The 27,831-nt window shown below is 49.1% G+C and overlaps 1 protein-coding gene across 2 annotated transcripts in view; it reads right to left on the bottom strand.

Moving 5' to 3' along the window:
* The window catches only part of XYLT1 (xylosyltransferase 1), a 312,287-nt gene that overhangs the window by 62,096 nt on the left and 222,360 nt on the right, over window positions 1-27,831 (bottom strand). The window lies entirely within an intron of this gene.

Below are 27,831 nucleotides of genomic sequence, written 5' to 3'. Positions count from 1 at the left end.
GAGGAATGAATGAGTCAATGAATGAATGAATCCATAACCCCCAGGCTGACTGAGAGAGCTTTAAGAAATATGAAGTGTGATGCAAACGGGTGACATTGTTCCCGGCATTGTTATCCCAGATTTATCGCCATCAATCTCAGCACTAGCGGTGTAGTCACAGCTAATCAGCTTGTGCATACAGCTGTGACAGTACTTAAAAAGGCAGTCACACGGGGTCTCCATCTGCCAGAAACGCGGTTGCCTCTTACGCTGAATAAACCCAAACAGGTAAACGGTGCTGAAGTGACAGCTCCTTTATCATCTGGCTTCTCCGCTCAGGGATTTTTACTTAGAAGGAAAGGGTTAACCATTGTTTCAAATTGGGAGAAACGGTGAAGGCGCATCTCTGGGAAGAGAAAGGAGGCTAGACTCTGGGGGGCAGGTGGGTGCCTAAGAAAGCGATGCCTGTGCTCTAGAAGCAGAAAGGGCTGGGGAGAGATCCCAGCTCCACTTCTGACCCAGCTGTGTGTCCTACGGTAAGTCATTCAACCTGAGTGGCGGCCTTCACCTGGCTGCCCTTCACACAGTAGGTATACATACTGATGGATAACTGGGTGGACTTAAAGGGCATACAGTAGGTGCACAATAAATGCGAGCTGCTCTGCTCTTGGCCTCCCACCACCCGGTCAGGGCCGCCCTCACCCCTCACCCCCTCCTTCAGTTCCCTGCATCACCTGCAGTCGTGCCACTCCAAGCCCCTGCTCTCTGGTTGGACAACTATTGTTGACCAACTCAATTTCAGCGGAGGGGGACGGAGAAGTTAACAGAGGCTGCAGTGGAAACGAGCACTGCCGACATCCCGTACTCGTTTACAGAAATCAACAACACTTCAAAACCTGTCGTTCTAGTGGCTGCAAATGCCAGAAAAACCCCGTGTGCCTACAGCAAGGTAAACCCGCCCAGACACAAACGCAGAAAGCTTAGTCCTGCGGATGCGCACAGAGGCGAATCCCAGCGACACAGGCAAAAGGCCAAGTCCACGTGTCCATGCGCACGTGGAGCATCTCCGCAAACAGGTGACGTAAAGCCCACGCGTGCTTCCCTCCCAGTTACGGGTTGCTGTGGGCAGAGGGCCTCTTGAAGTTGCTGGAGAGGTGGAAACTAAACCAGCCTGCAAAGGAAATGAAAGCAATCTCTCTTTCCAAACCATAGAGGCCCGTTCCATCTCCGCGTCTTAGCAGTTCCTGTTTACCAACCCCCTCTCTACTCTCTGCGACAGTTCATTATTGTCCTCCTGATGAATACCGGGACAAGTTAACCTCTGAATGGGTCCCTGGCAGCAGGAATAATAAAGAGGGGCCTCTGAGCGGCCTCAGTGGCAGGATTGAAGGGGCCGGGCCGGGGCTCCTGGGCCCCCTCTCACGAAGCCTCAGGCCTCCCAGGGTCAGCGGCTGAGGCTCCATTTAGCAGCCCCAGAAAGCGCTTTTCAGGGCCCCGAGCTGGGGCCATTGTCACATTTACCGCTTCACTGCGTCCCCATCTGACGGGGATGAATAGGCATTTAGCGAATTTACTTAGCGATGCTTCCACATGAAATCGTCTCAAAAGATGACATCTTAGGGGAGGGAGCGTAGACAGGGAGGGGGCTGCGGATTCCAGGCCCAGAGCTTGTGGGTAAAGCGATTTTCAAAGCACAGCGCGGGGTCCTGGCTGGGCTGGACACGGAGGGGACCCTGCCTCCCCCTCCCTGGGTGAAGAGCCTGCCCCTCGAGCTAAAACCTGTCCCCCAGCCCTTCTGCAGGGGGAGACAGATCGGCTGAGGACCAGGTTTCCCTGTGGGGCTTTCCGACGCCTGTTGGTAATTGCCTACATAATATTTAGTTCCCTCTGAATAATTAACAGCTTGCGATCTGTTGTCATTTTACCCAGTTCCGTGCTCTCTCCCACTCTCTCCCCCTCACACGCATTTCTCACTCCTTTCTGATGGAGTCATTTGCCAAATGAATTCCACAGCTCATCACTTGTGTCTGTCTCCTCCACAATTTCCCTCCACCTTTTGTGGAAATGATCAGAAGACACGTCTATGCCAGTTCCTCCGATTCGTGGTGGGGCCTCTGGGACCCATCACTGTGGCCTTTGGGGCCACTGGGACATCTTTATGGGAATATGTAAGTAAATAAATATTATAGTAAATAATTTGTTTTAATAAATACATTTATTTTAATGTAAATAAACTTATTGGAACCATGTGGGAACCTCGGTTAGAAGGAAATACATGCATAGTAAAATGAGCTCCCGAAGCACCACCATTATGAAATGTCCACCATGCCCTGGGCCCCAGGGCGGACTTTTGCTACAATTTATTGCACTTAATAATCACAAAGAGTCTCTAAAATGCGAGTTTCATTCCCATTTTACAGATGGGCAACTGAGACTCAGAAAACACCCATTTAGTGAACAGTGCAGAACTAGGATCGGAACCTGGTTCCAAATGCAAAGCTCGTGTTCTTTGCTACTAGATGGCTTCTACAAATGAATGAATGAATGAATGAATGAATGAATGAATGAGTGAATGAATTCCATCCCAGGTACAAGAGAAAACACACATGTGTTCCACTGCCTCCTTGTTCAGAGCCTGGTCTTGGGACCAGCAGCATTAGCCCACTGCTATTAGACACGCCCTACCTCAGGCTCCACCCAAAATATACTGAGTTAAGATTTGCCTTTTAACAAGACTCCCAGGGCATGTGTGCGCCCTTTAACGTTTAGGAAGTGCTGCTTCACGCCAAGCATGAATATTGGCGGTTAATTCCCTTCCTCTTCATCTTCTCCCCACGGTCTCCTCCTGAGAGTCCAGACTTCAGGCAGGTTACTTTCATCTCAATAAGCCTCAGGTGTTGGGAGTATTAAATAAAATAATGCACGTAAGACCCGTGCGGTAGCACCCAGCCCCCAGTGAGCCCTTGATAAAGGTTAACTGCTATTTAATAGTATTATCATTGCCATCGTGAGCATCAGAAGCTTAAGACATGTTGAACTGAGGACAGCAGTATAAAGATCCAAGCTGATTTGAACTCGGAAATCTCTCTGTGCCTCATACCCACGAATTTTCTGCGGAGCATCGTATGGGAGACGCTCCACAGAAGGGAACCTGTCTACAGTCTCCCAGCTGGCATCACAGTTATGAACTGGCTCCCAGAGGACCACCACACTGCTGCGTGTGTCCGATACACATGTAGCTCTGGGCATGAAGACACCCAGGAAGAAGGGGAATAGCTCTTAGGTCCTCGGGTGCCCAGAAGTCCAGTCACAGCCCAGCCTGTCTGCAGGCAGCGAGTGGCAGGGCAAGGAGCGTTTGGGACCTGCTCGGTTTCACTTGGAAGGAGCCCATCACAGAGCCAACTGCCCTCCTCTGGGTCCCTCCTGCCTACCCCGATAGCCCTTCCCTGATACAGGATGCTAATACGCTGCCAGAGGTGTTCATGGCTGATGGCGAGGCCGACGGCGCTAAAGCAAAGGTCAGCACAGAGTTTCGTGAATGTCAGGATTTCAAACCCCTGATGCTGCCAGGTATGCCCAGACCCCAGAGGGCACCGGATGCAGCCCTCCTGGAGGCAGTGGGCGGGCCATTTGTGGAGCGAAGTGTGTGTGAGAGGCAGTGGATGGAGGCCTGTGGAATCGGGCAAGCTAAGCATTGAGGCACCTTCAATCTGCGCTCAGAATATACTACAGTATTTCCCCAACTTCTTCCACTAGTGTATCATCTGTACAGTTATTTCCTATATATGTTCAGTTTAAGTACCACCTTTGCATTACCCTATGCGACAATATTTGCGGTAGCTGATGTACCCTTCTATTTTTCAAATTTCAAACGGCAAAATACACATAAAATTTGCCACCTTAACCAGCTTAAGTGTACAGTTTAGTTGTATTAAGAACATTCATCTTGTCGTGCAACCATCACCACCATCCACCTCCAGAACTCTTTGCATCTTGCAAAACTGAAACTCTGAATCCGTTACACAACAACTCCCCGCTTCCCCCTGCCCCCGGCAACCATCCTTCTACTTTCTGTCTCTGCATATTCAGAGCAGTCAAACTCTAGGGACCTCACGTAAGTGGGACCATATAGTATTTATCTTTATGTGACTGGTTTCTTTCACATGGCACAATGTCCTCAAGGTTCCTCCCTGTGGTGGCATGGGTCAGAATTTCTCTCCTTTATAAGGCTACATAATATTCCATCCTGACGTACCGTTTTGATGTTTTCTCCTATGAAATGTGAAAAGCAACAATGATGCCTTGTCCGTACTCCTCCTAAAGCCACTGGGCCACCAAAGGCATATGGAGAGTGGCCCTCTGCCCCGGGGTGCCCAGGACACAGAAGTTTTCATTTTAAACTCAGATGGTTCTGGGCACATGGACCTGCCACAGGATGTGTGACCCCGGGAGAAGCGTCATCCTCCATCTTTCTATGATAAACCTGAGTGCAGAAAACCACAATGATGGGAAGGCCAGCTGTAACCCTCTCCTGTGCTTTTAAAATTATAACTATGACACTCAGGCTACAGCAAGATCATGAAATTACAGCAGAGGCAACAACAGCACCTAACACTTGAGTACCTACTATGTGGGGGACACTATTTTAAGCACTCTGTACCTATTAACCCACTTATTCCTCATGGCGACCCTATGAAGTAGATGCTGTTGTATTTATATCCATTTTTCATTACAGAAACGGGAATATGCATCTTCGTGGCCTTTTTTTTTTTTTTTTTTGCGGTACGCGGGCCTCTCACTGTTGTGGCCTCTCCCGTTGCGGAGCACAGGCTCCGGACGCGCAGGCTCAGAGGCCATGGCTCACGGGCCCAGCCGCTCTGCGGCATGTGGGATCTTCCCGGACCGGGGCACGAACCCGTGTCTCCTGCATCGGCAGGCGGACTCTCAACCACTGCGCCACCAGGGAAGCCCCAGACTTCATCCTTTTAATGGCCGCACAGCCTCCTATGGAATGGGCACAGCCGATCCCCTAGTGATGGACATTTAGGTTGTTTCCTCATTCGCCTCCCTGCTTGCAGGTATTGCTCCTACGAACATCCTTGCACATTTATCTTTCCACATGTGGGTATGATAGATTTTTGTAGGATTAAATTCCCAAATGTGGAACTGTTCATGCAAAGGATGCCTTTGAGTCTCTCTTTGCTTTCAGAGAGACTCATTACATGGACTGCGGCTGCCCCAAGGGTTGAGGGCATGGCTGGGGCTCACATCATTACACAGGAACTGACCAGCTGGCTACCAGTGGTGTGGGCAGGGAGAAGGAAACTGTAAAGGGGATGGAGGTGGGGAGGCTGGTGGGCTTCTCCAGCAGGGTGGCCAGGCCTGAGCAGGGGCCTTCTTGTTTCCCCATGGTACCAACAGCCAGTGGGACCCAAATGAACCTTCTGTCGAGCAGCATGGGTGTGTGGGGCACGGCAGAAAACCATCCTCCTCAGTACTCGGGGCAGCTGTTCCAGCTGGTGCCCATCTGTCCGCTAACAGCCCCGGGATTTTCAGTCGGGCACCTTGGACGATACTTTTCAGGAACCTGGCTAGAGTCATGAGGCGAGCAGGCATTGGGTCTAATTCCATTCTGTTCCTCCAGGACCCGGTACACAGTAGGTGCTCAACAGTGATTCAGCACAGCGTCCGCCCCACGGGACGGGCTCAGCTCCCGAGGGCGGAGAGCACAGGCATTCACTTCTACATCTGTGCCTCTGCCCATCCCATTCCCTCTGCCAGGAATGCTGCTCCCTGTGTCTCTGACCTGGGAGAGATGTGGGGCAGAAAACAATGAGGGTAGAAAACATGCCTTTTGTTGCCTGCAAAGTGCTAAGTGCTCCTCCTTCAATTTCACAGTAACCCCATCACGTGGGTACTAGTTTATATGTGAATAAAGTGGGACACAGAGATTTAACAGTTTGGCCAAAGTCTTAGAAGAGGTGGAGCTGAGATCTGGACCTCAGCACCCCAGGTCGAGAGTGCAGGCTCTTTTCAATCCTGCTTTCCTCGTGGTGAACAGGCTACAGGAATGTGCTTCATTTCTTTAGAAAGAGTCAGGAAACAAGCAGAGGAAACCGTAGCCACCTTCTGACGCCTCCTACTTCCTTCCAAGGGGATCGTTGTGGAGCATAGGTTGCACATCAGGCATCGTCCGTCCGGGGTGTGGGCCTTTCTGTGGCGCCGTCTACAATCTGACCCCAGCCACCTGATTCCTCTCACTGCACTCCATCTCACAAGTGGATTCAGACCCATTTTTCCATCCGGCTTATTTCTTTTTGGGTTGGGGAGAGGCACTCCCATCACTGTCCTCGACTTTCCAGATGGCTCATGCGTGAGCCTTACTGAAGTCTTATCTGCTAGGAAACCTCTCAGGAAGGCCAGAACTCCAGAACAACCAGAGGAAAGGCCAAGTTCAGGGTTCCCTGAAGAAGAGGCAAGAGCAAAGGCAACTGGAGACAAGAGAAGGCAACCCCTGATTCAAATGTAGTGGAAGCTCATAGCGAGACCTGAGTGCTAGCATACTGGGAAAGCTAGATGCTGTAATTCTTCCTGGACCCTGGGGGCATAATTACAGCCATAGTTGGGTACCTGAGGAAAAGTGAACTGGATAAAATGCAGCCCCAGCTTCTAGACTCCACTCTAATCCATCCTCGGGGAAGCAGTTGTAAGATCTTCTAAAACGTAAGTCTGATCGTGCCCCTTCTTCTACTTAATACCCTTGGTGGTTCTCCATCCCCTGCAGGACAGTGTCCTAACTCCTTAGCAAGGCTAGAAAGTGGGTTGTCAGCTGGCTCTGCCTGTTCAGTCTCGAGATTACTTGAAGTTCTCTAAACGTTCTGTGCCCTTTCATGACTTTAAGATTTTGCAAGTTCCATCTGCTCTCCTGGGAAACATGATTTCCCAGTTTGATAGGTCAGAGGCCAGACCCCTGGAACCTCAGTGGGTAAGGCAGTCATGGTACCTGTCCTCTAGTGGCGGGGACAGTGGGGCAGGCAGACAAACAGGGAGATTCTTGGGATAGGGGGTGAAACACCAGGTGAACTAAGGCACCAGGGGACAGCTCTTCCCCTCCACACAGGCAGACAGCAAACTAGATAACCACCTGGATAATAAAACCCAATTGCTTTTAATTGGATGCATCTTTTCGTTACTGGTGACAATGACGCAGAATTAAAACATGCTCACTGCGTTTCTAGGAACTGGCAAACCATTTCTCAAAGCCTCAACACTTTCACAGAACATTTGTAAAACGCACATTTTTCATTTTAAGCATATATCAGCCATTCTAAGAGGCAGTTTATCTGACTTTCCATCGGTGGGAACTCTAAACACGTCAGCCCTTCCTCCAGATGGCTGTAATGGAAAGGTAACTGACAAGAATCAGCACCCAGAGGCCGAGCCTGATAAAATAACATTGCTGGAATCATGAATGAAGAACTGAATTGCCATTCAGCTGCGCGTGCACGCGTGTGTGTGTGTGTGTGTGAAGTCTGTTTGATTGTATTTTAATTCTCTGAAATCTGGTTGTCCTCATATGCCACGAGACATCTCAAATGAGCAGAACATTTGGTTAACTAAATCCTGCATCCCTTTACAACAACGGATTACAGCCAGTTATTTGATTTGGTTTTGAGGGGGACAAGACAAGGCCTCCTTTGGAGGACATCAAAAGACTGAATCTTAAAAGTAAATGCGATTTATGTGGGAAAGCCAAAACTTCGCTGCAATGAAAGCTATTTTTAGAAAGGTGTTTGTAGAAGTTTCTCTCTGATCTTTGCCACTTTCTTGCTGTTTGATTTTAAGCAAGCTCGCTGAGTCTTAGTTTTCTAATCTGCAAAACAGGAATGACAATGGCCTCCGAGTTGCCTGTGTGTTGGGGGTATGACACGCACAGTACCTGGCCCATAGTAGGTGTTCAGTAAAAGGGAGCCTTCAGAAGGAAGTCCCTAGATCCTTTGCTTAGAAATGCTGGAGGGAAGGCATTCCCACTCCTTACCAATCTTCTATCAAGCTGTGACATTTTAACTCTTATATGCCTGTGTTCCCATTTATAAGTTATATATGTTCAGTTCCCTTGACTGTAAGCTACCTGAGGACATGAACCTTGTCTGATTCGTCTCTCTTTCCCCAGTGTCCAGCACAGGCCTGAAACAGGGCAGGTTCTAGCAGCCACATGCCTCTTCCTCTTTGGGTCCTCATGCCTGTTTTAGAGTGGTCCACAGAAACTGCTCTAAACACGTGTGCTGCATTCCAGAATGAGGGCTTTTCTGTACTGTCCCTTATGCTGGCGACACCTTTCCTACACATTTGCCTGGTCAATTCCTGCCTGTTTTTGCAAGAATCAGCTCAGTGTCAGTTCAACTGGCAAGGGATAGAGTATAAATGAGTGTTAAACTAAACTGATCTGTATTGATAAGTTCAACTTTCCTTCTGTGTGTATGGCTAAAAACAGGTATTTTACACCATTTCACATTCCCCTGGGTTCAAATGATGGCAATGACCTATGATCAATTCCAAGTCACCAGACAAGTGTCCCCAGTGCACCAACACTAACACATCAGTATTTGAAGTGGTTAAAATAATACAGAGAGATGTAGGTTCAAGTTCTGGTTCCACCACTTATGAGCTGTGTGGCCTTGGGCAGGTCATTTCATCTATTTGAAGCTCAATTTCCTCTTCTTTAAAACTGAGGATGGGGGCTTCCCTGGTGGTGCAGTGGTTGAGAGTCCGCCTGCCGATGCAGGGGACACGGGTTCGTGCCCCGGTCCGGGAGGATCCCACATGCCGCAGAGCGGCTGGGCCCGTGAGCCATGGCCGCTGAGCCTGCGCGTCCGGAGCCTGTGCTCCGCAATGGGAGAGGCCACAGCAGTGAGAGGCCCGCGTACCGCAAAAAAAAAAAAAAAAAAAAAAAAAAAGAATCATGCTTGGTATTTCATATTTTGTATGCTTGATCCTTGAACCACTCCAGAAGGTAGGCAGCAGTAGCTGTATTTTACAATGGAGCAAACTGGGCTTCTCAAAGCCTGGATAACTCATCTAAAAATGGTGATGATGGTGATGATGATGATGATGATGATGATGACTACTGAAGATATAAATCATGTGTTCCAGGCACCTGCCATATATTGACTCATTTTGCCTTCTCAACAACCGCTGTGATGGGTGCTGTTATCATCACCCATTTTGCAATGAAGGAGTACAGAGAGGTTAAATTACTCGTGCCAGGTTAGACAGTCCACATATAACAGTAACAGGGATTTGTACCTGGCCACCTGACCTCAGAGTCCAAGGGCTTCACCAAAGAGGCCTGGAGGATACATGGTGTGGTCATGGAAACTGGAGGGAAAGTGCTGCTATGTCTGCCTCCCAGCCCCCTCTTGTGGAGACAGGGACAGCTGAGATACCTGCCTTATGACATCAGGGAATTACATGTGATATCGGACCCTCTCCCGGCTGCAAGGGAGCCAGCATGTGGCCGGACAGGTGTGACATGTCACCATCCCTTGGCCTGCTGGGCCCCCAGATGGGGCTCCTCTCTATCTGTGCCGGCACCTCCAGTTAAGGGGAGAAGTGGCTGAGCCAACTTTAGGATTTACGAGAACCCACCATGGCTCATCGCTCTTCTGAAACTGACTCTCTGGCTCTTTGGAATGTTTTCCATTTTAATGGCGGAGAGATCTGAAAATGCCTCTGGTGGAAAGAAATAAGTAAAGACAAAAACCTTTCCACTGGTCTTCAATCTAGGAAAAAACGGAGATGCTTTTAATAATCATGGAAGTAAAAAACATGCAATAAAGGATCAGCGAGTCTCCCACCACTTGGGAATAAATGGCAACCGGCACTGCAGCCCCAGTGGTGTTACATGGGACGGCCATGGATCCATTTGCTCCCTGATTTCTTACTTCAGTAAGGACTTACTGAGCTCCTACTATGTGCCAGGCACTGCCCCCGGCACCGGAGACACAACCTAAGTGAAACAGATGTTGTTTCTGCACTTGAAAAACTGTCAACCTAGTGGGTTTACCCTCTTGTCACCCTCTTGTCATCATTTATTGACTGAGCACTTTCTCTGTGCCAGGCAAGCACTTCACATTTCACAGCTTCATCCCCACGGCGAAGGCTGAGGTAGGTGACTGATGGTTCCCATTTGACAGATGAGAAAACCAGGGTATGGAAAGGATGAGCAACTTGTCCAAGGTTTCATGACCAGTAAATGGGATAGGCTGGCTTCAGACTCTGCTGACTCTGCAAGTGTACACTCGGATCCCTTTGCTACACTTCCCATGGCCTCAGTCCTGGAAAATTTCTGCCAAACAGAGATGAGAAAGAAGGTTTCTGGGTCTGGCTCCAGGTTACAGTGTCCCTACAGGAAACCCAGGGGCCTGGGGACTAAGAAACCCGAGTGGGGCAGAAAGGCCCAACAAAGAGAGAAAAATAACTGTACCGAAACAACAGGGGGGACTGGCCTGATGGAAAATAATTACCTGAGCTATAATGTATATATCCACTAGCAGAAAATATTAGCTATTGTATTTCCCCTCTTCCAGCAGCCTGGTATAGCTCTCTACTTTTTTTCCTTCCTTTTTTTTCCTACTGCCAAGCAATTGATTAAGAACTAAAGCAATCTCATCATGGTGCTTTCCAATAAAAAACTTTTCACAGGTAACCTGATGCTTTTAGGATAAACTGGGGCTTCTTAACACGGCCCTCAGGGTCCCACAGCATCTGGGTCAGCCTACCTCTTCAGCCTCATTCTATTGGCTTATCCCCTTACCATACCCTGTCCACCTAACACTCTCAACTTGCTGCATGGGTCATGTTCCCTCATGCCTCAGGGCCTTTGCACACACAGCCCTCTCTGCCTGGAATACTCGGCCCCTATTTTTTTTTTTTCACCCAATTAGTTCTTTCTCTAACTCTCAGTTTAAGGACACTTCTCCAGGGAAGCTTTCTCTGATTACCTAGAAGAGAAAAGGTTATATACACGTTGGTTTCTGATAATATATGTATGTGAACTTCTGTCCTAACAATGTCATAAGGATATAATTATTTAATGCTAATCTATGAAGACAGGAATGTTAACTACCCTATTGGTGGCTGTAACTGCAGATCCCAGCAAATGTCTGGCACATTGTATGTTCCCGCTAAGCATGTGCTGACTAGTCAGTCAACAGACTGACTATATGAATGGATCAATCAATCAACAGTGAGGAACTTATATGTATGTGTATACCTGAATCACTTTACTGTACACCTGAAACTAACACAACACTGTAAATCAACTATGCTTCAATAAAAATAAATAGTGAGGAACTAAAGCTGATATTTCATTAGAGTGTACTTTGCGGTCAGCACCTTGGTTAAAAATTCATCTCTCTCTTGTCAAATCAACACTGCAACCTGTGGCAGACTCATGGGACAAATTACAGACAGGGAGCCCAGACACATCCAGGCAGAAAGATGGTGGGGAACCAGACACACAAAATCAACCAGATCTACAGAAAGCACTACAGGAACACGCGTCCAGTCACTCTGGGAAATCTTTGAGAATTAGCTGGCTTCAGGGCATTAGTCAGCAACCTGCCTGATAAGCCAAGGAAAGACAAACGAGTCTTGTGCTTTGAGGGGAAGCGGGAAGCTGGGGTACGTCCTGAGATCAATGAGTCTCAGGATTCAATGTCATTAACCTTTTTGATTCAGATTGAGGTAGGTAGCGCAGGGTGATTTAAGTGCTAAGGGGCACCAGCTGTTTCTGACAGGCTTATGCAGAGAAAGCTGAGTGGTAAGAACATCCAATTTGCTCTGGTTCACACATACTATGAAGGGCTGGATAGGCCTACAGTCCTGTAGGCCCCTCTGTGAACAAATGACCAGGGCCAGGCAACACTGACGGGTGAGCTGGATTTCATGTGCTTCTTTCTGGCTCAAGTTCAGTATTGGTAAGCCATGCAGGTTGGGGAAAAATAAAGTAAAAGAAGACTGCTGTTTTATGTCAAGTTCAGCCACCCACGGCTGGGTGGGGGTCCAGGCCAGGCTCCAGAGGACGTTGACCAGAAGACCGTGGGAATCTCCACCACCCTTTCTCTATCCAGGGTCCTGAAAGTTGAAGCAAGGAGTCCATCAACGTTGGCACCTTGGGTGACAGACTCATCTGAGATAATGCAGGAAAGGCCATGCCTGGGAAGATGGGTGGGTGGACAGGGAACTAAATCTGCAAAGGCTGAGACAGGTGTGTTCTGGGCAAGGCCATTATCTGAATGTGGGAGATCTGGCAGAATGGTCTAGCGCAGGGGTCTGTGAACTATGGCCCAACACATGTTTTCATATATAAAGTTTTCCTGGAACACTGCCATGCCCATTTGTTTACATCCTGTCTATGGCTACCTTATTGCTATAGTGGTAGAACTGTGTCATTGTGACAGAGACCATACAGCTTGCAAAACCTAACCTAAAAATAATAAATATTTTATTTACTATCTGGCCCTTAATAAAAACGTTTGCTGACCCCTGCCATTATGCTGTTCCTCTTTTTTTGGTCATTCATACATTTTTCTCACAACTTTTTGGCATATCCACCTTATCAAAGCACCTTCCTGGCCCACCCTCCCTTCTCTTTCCAATGCTGTAATTTTCCTCAGACATATTTCCACTCTACGCATTACCCATTCTCTTATCTATTGTCTCTTTCTCTCATTAGCACCGGGTGGGGTGGTGGGCACACCATGAATATGCTTTATTTATTGTTGTATCCCAGCCCCCAGAAAAGTGCCTGGCATACATGGTAGACACTCAATAAATGTTTGTTGAATACTCGAAGAACCACTCACCCCTTGTATTTTGCTTTATTAATATTTTCTTATTTAGATCAACTATTTTTTTAAAAAGAAAACTTCAACTTCAGAAAGCTGGGGCATGCTAGTTTTTCCTTACACGTGGTAATATAGATAAATACTGCCATTTTCAAAAACTCAACTGCGTACTCCTTTAAATCATCTGGCTTACTGCGGCTAAGACTTGGGAAGCCCCGGCTTGTGGTTAAGGACAAGTGGGTTGAAGCCTGAGCTCCACCTCTCAGTAGATGAGTGACCTTGGGTGAGTCCTCACATCCCTTGTCTCTCAAATGGGGGTGATGAGGTCCTGCCTCACCAGGTAGCTGAGGGATGAAGTGAGACCACAGGCACTAGCACAGCACCCTGCGCACGCTTGGGGCTGGATGAACAGAGGCGGGGACACTGGGGGAGCGGGCATCTCCTGGCAGATCAATTCACGACAAGCCGCACCTCGGCTCTGCAGCCGTCGCTCTCAGTGAAGCCCACCTCGGACACTGCCCTCTGCTGCACCGCGCGTCCCGGCAGAGCAGTTTGGATTAATGGGACCATTTAGCTGTAGGTGTTCAGAGAATGCATTGTTTAAAGTAACTTGTTAGAAACTGCCCCAGGGCGGCAAAGTTTTAAACAAAGATTGACTCTGTAATAAAAAACTGCTTGGCCTTAAACCACATTCCAGCATCTCAAAGAGCACATTTATGCGCAGAAAGGAGTGGCAACGTTTGTGCCCCTGGCTGGGTTTGCCAAGTAATGTTGACTGACGAACACAATTAAACTGCACCGAGGACACTCCTTCTCTTGGGGGAGGAAAGGACACAGGAGACAGCCGGCGGCTCTTGGGGACACAATTTCCATCCCTCCGCCATGAGGGAACAAAACACTGATGTGGGATTCCACTCGGGCCCTACCCTGGGAAGGCTGGCCAGCACCACCAAACGGCCTCCTCTTTCCCACTCTCCACTTTCCGACTAAGCAGTGTTATGGGCACTGGGCCAGGGCCGGAATCCGGGTTTCAGATGTCCAATCTGGCCTCAGTGGGGCTGTTTCTCTTCAGATGGACAAGAGTGTGTGGGAGGAGGCTTGCGACTCTGCTCTCTGCCTTGGCATCTACTCCGTGACTATTTCCCAGGCTGGGACCCATCCAGATGTCAGAGCTGACATCTGACACGTTCAGAAACTGCCTGGGAGCCTTATAGTGGCCACCAGGCTGGTCAGGGACAGATCGTTTGAGCCTGGTGATGGGGTGGGGGAAGTGAGGTTGAAGAGGAGGTCTAAGGTAGAACTTTGGAGGAAGGTTCCAACCTGAACCTTCAGGGAGATTGCAGCTGCGATGACTCAAGAGTGTTGCTTCAGCCCATTGCAGTCGAGCAGGCTGATCAACACCAAGGCTCTTTTCAAACAGCCTTGCAGCAGGGAGGGGCAATGGGGGCCGGGCTGCTCAACTACAGACTGACCACAAAAAAGGCCAGACCAGGGCTTCCCTGGTGGCGCAGTGGTTCAGAATCTGCCTGCCAATGCAGGGGACACGGGTTCGAGCCCTGGTCTGGGAAGATCCCACATGCCACGGAGCAACTGGGCCCGTGAGCCACAATTACTGAGCCTGCGTGTCTGGAGCCTGTGCTCTGCAACAACAGAGGCCGCGATAGTGAGAGGCCTGCGCACCGCGATGAAGAGTGGCCCCCGCTTGCCACAACTAGAGAAAGCCCATGCACAGAAACGAAGACCCAACACAGCCATAAATAAATAAATAAATACATTAAAAAAAATAAAAATAAAAATAAAAAACAAGCTTTTAACAACAACAACAAAAAAAGGCCAGACCATGATTTTGGTGCAGAACGAATAACCGTCCAGGATTTCTAGCTATCATAAGAAGAACAATAAGAGACCCATTTTCTCGGAACTTGTAATAAATGCCCAACTCTGCACTGGGCCCTGTATTTTACTATCTCTCATTTTTGTAATGACCCTAGGAGGAAAGTGCGGTGGGGAGAGGGCTCCGGCCTTGCTTCGCATATCAGGCCCTCCTCTGCCCATCTCCTTAGGTTTACCCGAAGGGAGAGGAACTGATGGTATGATTACTCAGGGCCGGAGAGATTGCTTGGGCATGGTGACTAGTGGGCTGCGTTACTGTTTGGTGAAAGCCCCTACCCGGATTCCACTACTTTTTCTCATGTTTCTTGCCTCAAACCTAGGCTGCATCTGAACACTTGGGGCCTGAATCAGTCATGCTTTCTTCTTCTGCCTCTTCCGTTCATGGAACCAGGTGGTCTCCCTGGCGGACCCGGCCATCTCTGTCTCCTCAGTGCCGTCACCATGGCTGAGCATCCTGGGCCCGACGTTTAGACGGTGCGAGAGATGAACACGAGGACGCACGTGGGTGCCAGGCCTGAGCCTTTGTGCCCACGCCTGGTTGCATATCAGACAGCTTGCAGAGCTGGACCTCAGGCAGACCTTGGATTCCCACCTGGCCGTTGGTAACACTATCATCTCCCTCTTACAGGTGAGAAAATCGAGACTCAGGAAGGTTGGATTCACCTGTCTTGAGATCATGCAGGTGGAAGGGGATGGAGAGAGGATTCAAATCCAGGTCAGGATGACACTGCGTGCTCACTCACGTGCCCTCGTGGAGCGAGTGATGGCGCAGAACACGCCAGCATCGTTTCGATTCTGCAATGGAACAACTGTGCACATTTGGAGGCATGGCAGCCATTCGTTCTTAATTACGCTGCTTGAGGCTAAGGTTTAAACGAGTGAGAATTCCTTCAGCACTGCAGTTTGGCAGTTTGGGGAGGGGTCTGGACGGTCTGAGATCAAAAGGGACAGGATTATAAAGGAATTTGAAAGCTAGGCGTTCCCAGCTAATGCAGAACAGCTGGTTCCTCCGTCCACGCTTACAGCAAACACAACTGGTAAAGCCCGATCTTCCATCAGCCAGAGGCAGACAGCCCACAAGTGTGGAAATGGGACCACACGAGCCATGGTGGTCACGTGGTGCGGTTTGCGCTGTTGTGATTGGCTTTTTCCCCTGGGGTCCACTGCCGGCCAGCCTCACAGTGAGGCAGCTGCGCAAAGCCGAAAGAGGGTGCATTTGCGAGTCACCTGCACCTGCCTTCAAACCCAGGCTGGGCCACTGCCAAGCTGTGTGACCTTAGGCAAGTCACTCAAACCCACTGAGCCTCAGTGCCCTTCTCCGTGCCAGCCCCCTGGGGATGCTGTGGGGACCAAAACAGAAAAAGACGGCTGAATTCTGGTGGCTCTGGATTCAGGTTCTGATGTGCACTGCTCCTCTCTTGGTTATTGGACATCTTTGCCACCTGGATTCTCTTCCAGATGAAGAGAACGAGGGTTTAGATGGGGAAGGAATGAGCAGGAGAGCTTTGGTCCACAACAGCTCAGTGGGTGCAATACGACCTACTGGTGAAGAACTCAGGTTATTTTTCCTTTTCCCCCCGGAAGCATGAGTGAATCTTGGTTCTGACCCCCACCAGTTGTGAGGCACAGGGCAAATTCCTTAACTTCTCTCGGTTTCTTCATCTGTAAAATGGGATGCAGACATAACATCTACCTTCTGGGGTTTCTGTGACTTTAGGTAACACATGGAAATCTTCTGGCTCAGGATGCCACATACGGTAAATACAGCCATCCTTCAGTATAGGCAGGGGGCTGGTTCCAGGACCCACTGCGCACCTACCAAAATCCGAGGATGCTCAACCTCTTCCAGTCGGCCCTCCATAACTGCGGGCTCCATAACCAAACCACCTGGCTGTGGACCTGTGGATACAGGGGCCGCCTAGACTCATGAAATGCTAGCGAATATTATCAACCACTGCAGCCTGGCAGATCGTGAAGGGCTTCCCCGGGCAACTATTCTGAGAGGCCACTAGTGACCATTCTCCGTGCTGGGCAATGATTCAAAGTGGCAGCAAGTGGGAGGAAGGAAATGAATGATGATGATGATGAAACCCACAGAGTTTCCATCTATCCACCCAACAACTGGACCTTAACCCTGTCCATTGGGCCCATGTGCATCTAAATCTCTGCTATCATCAATAAAAAGGGGTAGAAACTCCCCTCCTTTATCCCACTTGACCTTTTAAGACATGCCATTCCTCTACAATGCCCTTGAGGATAACCTCCATCTGCAGTTACATGTGAGGGGGAGGCAGGGGAAGAATAACAGACTCTGCAGTGCTGATCGCCCACATTGTGGGCCACCTGGGCTCACACTCAAATTCCCAGGGTGCACTTGGATGTGCTTAGAGCATCCCAGAGTGCACAGCATCCCTGCCCTTTGCCACTGGTGGACGAGCCACATCATTGAAACTTTCCCGAGACGCAAACATGCTCAATGCACTGGACAGGAAGATGCCTAGGGCTGGAAATGTCCCATCAATGGACACGTAGAGAGCTTCTGCCAAGAGGAAGAACTATGAGATCTGAGGAGGGAGGAGTTAGGAAGAAAATACCTTACAAAATTCATGGCATGGTCAGTCTGGGATGTGGTGAGACCATCAAACTGGCAGAGCATAGAGATCACATTTGTTTCTGAGCTGGTAGCATCCACTCTCTCTTGTTTGCTAACAGCAGTGCAATTCTCTCTAGTGGAAGTATTCCTGCCCCACGACAAGGTCCACAAGGGCGGGAGTTTTTAAAATCATTTTCTTTACTACTCCATCTCGAGCATCGAGGACTGTGCTGCTTAATATGTTATTTGTTTACATTTAAATCAAATCACACTGAAGATTTGGTTCCTTGGTCCCACAAAGCACATTTCAAGCTCTCAGTAGCCACGTGTGGCTGGTGGCTACTGCACTTGGACATCAGCACAGTAAGTTCTACTGGACAGCGCAGGTCTAGAGCACTGCCTGGCAACCAGTAGGGTCTCAATAAGCGTGTGATGGATGAAGGAAGGAAGGAATGTCTGAAGTGCTCTGCCCTGCTGGCCAAAGCCAGGACACATGACTCAAGATAAAACCATCCACCTCCTTTCCCTAGGACTGAACTTTTCTCAGTAATGAAAGAAGGGAAAACAAAAACAGCAAACATACAATATGGCTGGGAAGTATTTAAGCCAAATGGCGGTATCCCTTGGGTGAAAAACGTCATGTCATTCTTGCCTTGTGTTCTGCCACCTTCTGTACCGATTATGTGAACTCCCTACGTCCTCCCAGGAATGTCCTTCCTTACCTACTTTAACCAACACAGTGTTCTACCTTGACTTTCTGAGGACTCTCGGTGCTTTTCATCTGTGTCCCATGAGAACTCCAGCCTCCCTCTGTCCAGGGGATGCTCTGGGTCAGTCCTCACCTCCAGAAAGGCTGAAGAGCTGTCCAACCGAAAGTACAGCTCAGGAGACCCAGAAGAGCCAGCAAGGGGAAAGCAAACTGAGTTTCTGCAAAGGCAGGAGTGCGACCCGTCAGGCTGGAAAATAACAGGGCTGAGGAAATGATTATTTTGCTGCTCGATGCAAACAAAACTGTTAACGGCATAATTACTGGCATGTTTTTCCAGTTCCCTCGTGACCAACAGCCTGAGTGGATACACCCTTTCCGACTCACACATTATCTGGGCGGAGCTTTCCTTGGATGGTGTCCACATGGGTTTCGGGGTCTCAGGAAAGAGGATGCGCATCTCTGATCACCCAAAGAATAAAAGTGGCTGGATGCTGAGAAAGCAGCCAACAAGAGAGATGGTCGCACCCAGAGATCTGGTGTCAGGCTGCCAAACATGACCTCCCACGAAGTACTGAGGCTAACATTTTCCACCCTAGCACTCACCTTGCTAGTTATTACTGTAATTAAGGGATGAATGTCTATGTCTCCCCCAGACCAATGATCTGCGACTCTCTCTGTGTATTCCAATCATCTGGGGAGCTTTAAAAAAGAGAGAGATTCTTGCTTCCCGTAAAGAATTTATATTCAACTGGTCTGGGTTGGAGTCCTAATATTTTAAAGAACCTGATACTTGAAAGGTGTTTTAGACGAAATTTCCGGGAATCACACAGAACTCTGATTTTCCCTCATTGAGAACCATGTCACGGGATGCCATGCTCCCTGTGGCAGGGACCCTGTGTCCTGCTGTCTGCTGTCCCCCAGGGTCCGGAGGTTGGTAGGTGCTCGGGAAATGATTATTGAATGAAGGAACTGGAGAACGTCAGCTCCATCCCCACACAGAGCTGAGAGGATGGGTTCCTTGCAAGAGCTGCCTTCAGAGGGGGCTCCCAGCAATGCCCACCCCAGATGCTGCTGGAGACCAAGGATAGCACCGTCCCCTCCCGCAGGGCAGCTGCATCCCACACTTGGCCCAGCAAGGGGCGGAGGGAGGCTGTACCAGGTTTAAGGGTGTCTCCCCTCCCCAAATTCATACCACTTGGAACTTCAGAAGGTGACCTTATTTGGAAACAGGATTTTTGTAGATGTAATTAGTTAAGATGACTAGGGTGGGCCCTAACTCCAGTGACTGGTGTCCTTATAAAAAGGTCATGAGAAGAGAGACAGACATACAGGAAAGAAGGCCAAATGAAGACGGGGGTAGAGATTGAAGTGATCTACAAGGCAAGGAACACCAAGGGCTGACGGTGACCACCAGAAACTAGGAAGAGGCAAGAGATGTTTCCCCTTACAGCCAGCAGAGGAAACACGGGCCTGCAGAAACCTTGATTTCAGACTTTGAGCCTCCAGAACTGTGAGAGAATAAATTTCTGTTGTTTTAAGATACCCAGTTAGTGGTCATTTTGTACAGCAGCCTGAGGAACCCACGACACAGGCTAAGGGCACGGAGAGCAGAGGCAGGTGGGCAGAAGGAGGAGTCAGAGGGCTCGTGTGTTTCTCCAAACTCACCTTGCTCCACCCCCCGCCTCCATCACTCTGCTCCACCTACTTCTCTTCTCTTTAGTTCCTGGACGCGCTGGGCTCTTCCCTGCCTCAGGGCCCTTGCACGTGCTGTTCCCCTTCACCTGGTACCTCCTCTCCCTCTTTTGCACAGTGGGCCCCATTTCAGGAGTTGGCTTAAACAGCACTCTTTAAAAGCATCTCATCTTCCCTGACCATGCTCCTTAAAGTAGGACCCCCTTCTTATTCCCCATCACGGCACCCCAACATGACTTTACTGACGTCATCACCATTTCTCCCATAGATTGTAAACCCCCTCAGTGAATGAGCGAGTCCGTTCCTCTGCTGCATCTCCCAGTCCCTAGCACAGTGCCTGGCACTCAGCCTGGCTCAACACCCAGTCGGTAAGTGAACTGCACACGTGCTTGAGTAAATAAATGATTATATCCTGCAAGCTGCTCCCAGAGAGGGTAGTGGCCGCTGCTTTTCCGAACGGCCCTGGAGAAGCTCTAGACTGTTTTCAGAGTCTGGCTCAGACTATGTCCTCTTGGGGAACTCTGAAGGCCCAGGTGTGAAGCAATGAGGGTCTGAATTGGGCCGAGATAGAAGAATCATAGGTGGAAACACACATGAGAAAGATATCAGGGTTAGAATGAGAATATGCAGGCCCCCATGGAGGGGTGAGATGGAAGGCACACAGGTTTCCAGCTGCTGGTGAACAGGTGGTCTTATTCAGAAGGATGGGGAATGAGAAGGGGGACTGATGTGGGCTGGGAAGAAGTTCTAGAATAATCATTTGAGGGCTATGATCCTGTGGGGAGACAACTGCCTGTAGCTAACCTCATGGGTCTACTGAGAGTTGTACCAGCTACTCAAAGCTTCCAAGGGTTCCAGGGCCCTTGTTTTGGGAGTTTATGTTCCTTAAAAAGAGTAAGAAATGCCTCGCACCCATTAGGATGGCTACTATAAAAAAAAAAAGAAAGAACGAAAAGAAAAATATGTTGGCAAGGATGTAGAGAAATTGGAACCCTTGTGCACTGCTTGTGGTGATGTAAATTGGTACAGCCACTAAGGAAAACAGTACGGAGGTTCCTCAAAAACTAAAGAGAGAACTACCATATGATCTAGTAATTCTACTTCTGGGCCTATACCCTAAAGAATTGAAAGCAGGGAGGTGGAGAGATATTCATACACCCATGTTCACAGCAGCATTATCTACCATAGCCGTAAGGTAGAAGCTACCCAAGTGTCCATCAATGATGGATGAAGGGGTAAGCAAAATGTGGTCTATACGTACAAGGGAGATGTACTCACGCTTAGAAAGGAAGGAGATTGTGACACCTGCTACGACATCAATGAACCCTGACATTATGGTAAGTGAAATAAACCAGTCACAAAAAGACAAATACTGTCTGATTCCATTTCCATGAGGTACCTAAAGCGGTCAAATCCACAGAAACAGAAAAGAGAATGCTGGTTGCCAGGGCCTGGGGGAGGGGCGATGGGGGTTTTGTTTAATGGGTGTGGAGTTTCAGTTTTGCAAGATGAAAAGAGTTCTGGAGCTTGGTTGCGTAACAGTGTAGATGTACTTAACCACTGAACTGTACACTTAAAAATGGTAAATTTTATGTTACGCATGTTTTATCACAATTAAAACCAAAAGAACAAAGAAGGGTCTCGAGCCACTTTCTTTCTCAGTCCTTAGCCGTCCCCTCCTGCCTCACACTCAGTCCTCTTCTGAAACTCTGGCCTCAGGCCCCCGGGCGTCCTGGGTCCTCTGCACCAGCCCTGCTCTACGGGTCTCCTGAGAATGGGGCTGTTCCGTGCAGGTGGGAGGCCTGAGCGCCACACAGGAGGCGGCCTGGCTCTGTGCCTCAAAGGCTGAGCTGCTGCTTGGATTCAGGAAGCTCACGATGGCTTACAGGACTCAGGCCTCTGCCGGAGGTGCAGGGAGGAGGGGGCTCCCTGAATGTGGTTCTAGGTCAGCAGCTGCAGCCCTCATCCTTCCTCACTGGCCTCCCCTTTCCCGCTCCGTCCCCTCCACACTCTTGTCTCACAGTAGCCAAAGTGATCCCTCCACATTGTAAATAAGGTTACTTCACGCTGAAACCACACAGCTCATGGGCTAAGGATTCAACCACCGGACAGGTGATCAAAAGTCCCTGCAGGAACTGGCTGGACCATCCTCCCTGGTAGTAAGGCAACCCCTGGCTCGCTGTGTTTCAGCCACGTCAGCCTTCTTTTAGCTCCTCAGGCATGCCAGCATCCCCCCTCCCACCAGGCCTTTGCCCATGCCATCCCCTTTCCTGAACACTACCCCAGGATCATCCTGCACACTTCCGCTAGCTAAGCCCAACCCATCTCGCACACCTCAGTTCACGTGCTGCGTCCTCAGGGAGGCCACCCCAGGCTCCCTGGTCCAGGTGAGCTTGCTTGCTAAGTGCTCTTATATCCCTCCTTCCTTTCAGAATACTTGCCTCACTTTGTGACCACGTGTTCACTCGTGTGATCATTCTGGTTAATGTCTGTCTTCTCCCATCAATAACAATGGCTGCCACACAGACAGTACTTACCAAGTACTTACTAAGCACATTACACACGTTAACTCGTTTCATCCTCTAACAACCGTATGGGGGTGGTACTGTTATTGTACCCATTTTACAGATGACGTAACTGAGGCCCAGAGATATTAAGCGATTTTTCTCAAGTTCAATTTCACACAGCTAGTAAACAGAAGAGCTGGGATTCAAGCTCAGTTGGTCTGGCTTAAGTCTGCACCCTTGACCACTAGGATGAGGGCAGGGACTGACCATGTTCTTCTTTCCCGTTGAACACCTGGTACCCAGCACAGTGTCTGGCACATAGTAGGTGCTCAATAATTATCTGTTGCATGACTGAGTGAAGTCAGAGGAGCCCTGTCTCCTGATCTCATCTGCGAGACCATTTTCAGCTGGCCTCACAGGCAGGCCTGAGCTCTTTCCTCCCCAGGACACCCCCAGGCTGCCTTCAGAAGGGGCTTGGATGGTGAAAGAAGAAGGAAGGGAAAAAGGGAAGCTTAGAGCTCTGACCCTAAGCCTCCATCTTTCCATCTTCAACCTCAAATCTGCCTCAGCCAACCGGAATCACTGGGAGCTTTTCTGCTAGAACTAGGCAGAGGTGGGCCAGGCTGAATGGGAAAGGTCACCAGGCTTCTGTGGACGCTGGTGCATCAGATCAGCACCCCTACCCCGACCGCAGCATCATCAGGGATCAGTCAACAAAAGTCCCTAAGTACCAATGCTGTGCAGAGTCCCACGTGATGGAGCTGCACCTTCTTAAACCTGATGAGGTCCTCACCTCAGGACATACGGCACAATCCAGGCTGGCCAAAAGACACGGCTTTCGGGGAGCTCTTAACAATCCCGGCTCTACCACCTGATGAGTGGGCAAACAAATCGTGGTATAGCCACACAACGGAATAGTATTCAGCCATAAAAAAGGATGAAATACTGGCACATACTACAATGTGGGTAAACCATGAAAATATTATCCTAAGTGAGAGAAGCCAGGCACAAAACATCACACACTGTACGATTTCATTGATATGAAATATACAGAGTAGGCAGACCCAGAGAGGCAGATTAGAGATTGACAGGGGCTCATGGGGGGAGGTGAATGGGGAGGGATGGAGTTTCCTCTTGTGGTGATGAAATTGTTTTGGAACTAGATGGAGGTTCTAGGTTGTACAGCATTGTGCATGTACTAAAAGCCACTGGATTGAGCACTTTAAAATGCTTAATTTAATGTTAAGTGAATTTTGCCTCAATTTAAAAAAAAGATCACTGGCTGAAACCTTGTGGTCAAGTTCCTTAACATCTTTGTGCCTCAGTTTCTTCATCTGAAAAATGGGATCCCCAAAGTATGTATGTACTTCATGGAACTGCTGTCAGGACCATGGATAGCACTTAGAATCACGCCGGGGATGTACTAAGTGCTGTAAGTGCATTTGCTGTGGTTGCATTTGCTGTTAACAGCAGGATTTCCGTGACCCACTCGAGAATCACTGAACTGACTAGAGGAATGAAAAGCAGGGGATCGACTGTGCACAGATGCCTGAGTCCTCTGCCCAGATCCCAGGGCGACCAGGCTCCATGCCGAATATTATCAAGGGCTTAACTTTCCTGCAAGGTTCACTAGAAGTTCTGTTTGAATACTAACCTCTTTAAACGTTTTTACACACCAGAAGTCATGTTTTAAGGGATGAGGATTAAGACACACACGTGTTAAAGGTCCCAGCAGAGGGCCTGGCACACAGTAGGTACACAGGAAACAGCTGCTGGATCTGGGCTCTAGTCTTGCTTGATCAGTGCCATGGAGACCCTGGTCTTGGGGACGCTGCAAAGAAGCCAGGACACCTGCTTCCTGTCTGTACGAGCTGGCCTTTCCTGCTGAGGAGCCGCAGAAAACCTCTTAGGTTCCTGCTCTGGGTCCCTGGTGGTATGCCAAGAGAGAGGTTTGGGTCTAGGTCAAGTGTAGCTTAAATATCCACATGGTAGGTCCCGCTAGGTTAGACCTTGTTGCTGTGGATCCCCAAGAGGCAGAATTAGTAGATCCTGGCTTTAGCTTGAAAAACTGAAATACTGTTTTCCCCTACCACATGCTCGCACACACCTACACACATGCATGCATGCACCCACACATGCACACATACACCACAGACAGAATATGAGCCCCAGAGGGGCCGTGGACACACTCGGCCTTTGCATCTGATTTGCTCTGGGACACAGAGCCCAGTGACAGACTGTGTGGGGTCTGTTGCTACCGGCCCAAACCACGCAGACCAACGGCGCAATGCTTTAGGGTTTCATCCCTTTCTGTGGCCCATCTAACCGAAGAATGCTAGCGCAGTGTCCAGCCTTACTCAGTACATAGAACATACTGAATAAAACCATCATGTCCTTTGAGGATTCCAGACCTAGCAGGGTCTCAGTGCTTGAAAGCATCCATTTGCATTCACATGCTGGATACGTAAACATCTCCAACCAGAGCCTACGTGGGCCAGGCGGTCACATCAACGGCGAAGGGGGAAGACCTGGATTCTTTAAACACACTTCGCTTGCATATTCCAAACATGAGAACAGTCTTCCCATTCATAGACGAGTTGGTTCTATCCTGCTTCTCTTGAAACATTTTAGGCTTCAAGTCTAACTCTGATTTTCCCACTTTTGAAAGAGATGTTCAAGAAATATTTTCCTGGTCTTCTCACGAGTGAAGGGAAAAAGGAAAGCAACTCAGTTGACGGTGAAGCCCATGGGGTCCACGCTACTCCACCACTATAATAATAACAGCCTGCATTTAACGAGCACTTTCTGTGTCAGGCACTGTGTTCAGCCCTTGACATGCAACATGTCCTCTAATCCTCCTAACCGCCCTATCAAGTAGGTACTGATACTGTGCCCCCTTTTAGCTGCTGACGCTGAGATGCAGAAGGCTGAAGCTGATTGTACCAGTTCACACGGCCGGTCGGTGGTGGAAGATTCTGCAGCCAGGCTGTCTGTGTCCAGGGTCTCATCGAGGCTACTGGCCAGTGAAGACCAATGAGTCTGGCCAGCAGTCAGAACTAGGCAGCAGACCGGGCAGGCGATGTCAAGTCACAAACAGCTCAGAGCAGCCACGACAGGTGGCCTCTGCCCTTGGATATCCCCCCAGGTTTTCAGAGCCTCGTAGAAGCTACTGACTTGGGCACTCACGCCCCTTCGAGAAGGCTCCTAAGTTTGCTCATCCTTCCTGGGAGGGGAGAAGTCATGGTTTTGGAAGCTACAGATGGAGCGGCAGATGGGAAGTGAAAGCTTATCAGAGTTGCCCAGGATAAAACCATTCATCTGCAAAATTCATATGTTTCTGTGTGGGGCGATTTTACGAAAACAACAGCAAGAGGAAGCAGCAGTGCCTGATGCGTGAAGTGCCTCTGGCCACGAGGCTGGCAACGTGAGTGGCCAGAAGAGCTTGGGGTGGGGCGCATGGGAATGAGGGCCGTGGGGGGCAGAGGAGACACAGACTGACAGAGATGTCGAGACAACTGAAGCATTAAAGCTAAAAAAATGACGACTCCCTTCTCTGAACCCCCAAATGGGTGGGGCGCACGGTCTGAGAAAGGATTTCTGGATCTTTCTTGGAGATTATGAGGTGCAGCCTTGGAGACAGCATGGGAATTAACAGTTGACATTCACTGAGCTTTCTAAGTGCCCAAACTCTGCTCGGTTCTATTGTTATAACCTGATTTCACAAAGACTGAATTTACTTGCCAAGGGTCATCCGCTCGTAAGGTGGCAGAACTCAGAGTCAAACCTTAAGCCATCAGATGGAAGCCTGAGCACTCATCCTCTTGCATACGAAATGTGAGAAATCCTGGCATCCTGGCCGAGGTGACCTGGCTAAGTGGCCGCTGTTACAGCTTCAACTTGCAAATCAACAGAGGGCCTCTGGGGGGCAGCACTGAGACCCGATGAGATTCTTTGGGGAAGGGCCATGGGCTGGCCCACCTGCCCTTGAGATCTCTGGCCAAGTGTCACCACCCGACCGAGGCTGAGATGAACTCTGAGGCCTCCACAGGAGGTCCGGAGGTGGGAGAGTGAGACCCCAGATCCTTGATGGGAGTGCCTGCCACGCTAGCAGCTGCACTCAGCATGCTGGGATATTTCTGAATGCGGTCCTTATTTGGAAGGTGGAGGGAGAATGTTCTAACTCACCCATGCCTTGTGCTTCTCTACACTCACCTCTCCTCACCATTTTGTTTATTATACTCCAGCCATGTTTAAATTTCTCAACGGCAACTAGTTCATCTCTGACCCGAGTCCAGGCTGTTCAGACGGTTCTCAGTTGGAGGCGATTTTGCTCCTCTGGGAACAACATCTGGAGATGTCTGTGCTTGTCACAAGTGATTGGGGGCGGGGCCCACTGCTGGCATCTAGTGGGTAGAGGCCAGGGGTACTGCCAAACGCCAGCAGTGAGCAGGGCAGCCCCCAGGACACAGAATGATCCAGCCTGATGTCACTCGTGTCTAGGTTGGGAAATCCTCGTCTAGAAGGATCTTCCTGTTTTCCATTTGTCTGCCGATCCCTTCTTATCCTTCAGGTCTCAGCTCAAAACTGCTGCCATTCTGACCCCCTGGTTATGCCCCTCCTCCACTCACACCATCTTCCTTTCTTTACAGTCTGTTCACACCTACTATGATGTGTCGCTTGCATGATTATCTAATTCTATCCTCCCAGCTAGGATCCATGCTCCACTGAATGCCCAAGGAGTGCTTGTAGTACTCAACATAGTAGTTGCTTAATAAATGTTTGTGGAATGAATGTTTGAATGAATGAATAAGTAAGTAAAAGTCTGCCAGAGATACTTCATAATCACCCCCTTGTATTCCTGCCATCCTATGAATAAAAGAAAACTGGTATCTTTCTAATCCCCATTATTTTCCTCAGGTTCAAAGAGTGCCAGGAGTATCCTACGTCAACTAACCAAGGATTGTGCTTTCCCCTGATCTCCTCCAAGGTCCAGATTCTCCCAGCAGATGATGGGATGCCACCAAGCCCAGGACTGAAAAGGGCACAGGAAAGGAGACAGAAGCCATTGCTAGTTTTAAAGAGAGGTCTTCCCTCCATGCCTGTATCTTATGTGATCTTGATTCAAAACCCAAACTCCTGGGAATATGTGATCTCCACATTTGATGGCATTAAGAATGACTGTTAATATTTTGGGTGTGATAATCAAATTGATGTTAAATTCCAAGAGAGACTTTACCTTTTAGATATGTTTACTGAAATATTTACAGATACAATTATATGACGTCTTGGAAATGCTTCACCAAGGGTTGGTGGAAGAGGGTGAAAGCCTGTACTTGTATAGAAACAAGGTGAATTGATTACAGTTGAAACTGGGTGACGTGGGGGTCACTATACTAGTCTCATATTCTTGTGCATGTTTGAAAATTGCCCGGATAAAGGAATATTAAACGACAATGACAAAAACTTTTATCTAGCTCTTCTGGGAATGCTATACCCAGTGCCAGGAGAGGAAGGAAGGCCCTCTCCCCTTCACCCTGTTCACCTCTCCTTTTCAGCCTTGTCAAAAATCAAGATGGGGGCTCCCCTGGTGGCGCAGTGGTTGAGAGT

This window comes from Orcinus orca, chromosome 16 (genome assembly GCF_937001465.1).
Source record: "Orcinus orca chromosome 16, mOrcOrc1.1, whole genome shotgun sequence".
NCBI lineage: Eukaryota > Metazoa > Chordata > Mammalia > Artiodactyla > Delphinidae > Orcinus > Orcinus orca.
The sequence above is the reverse complement of the archived record's forward strand: the minus strand, read 5'-3'. Positions and strand labels throughout refer to the sequence as shown.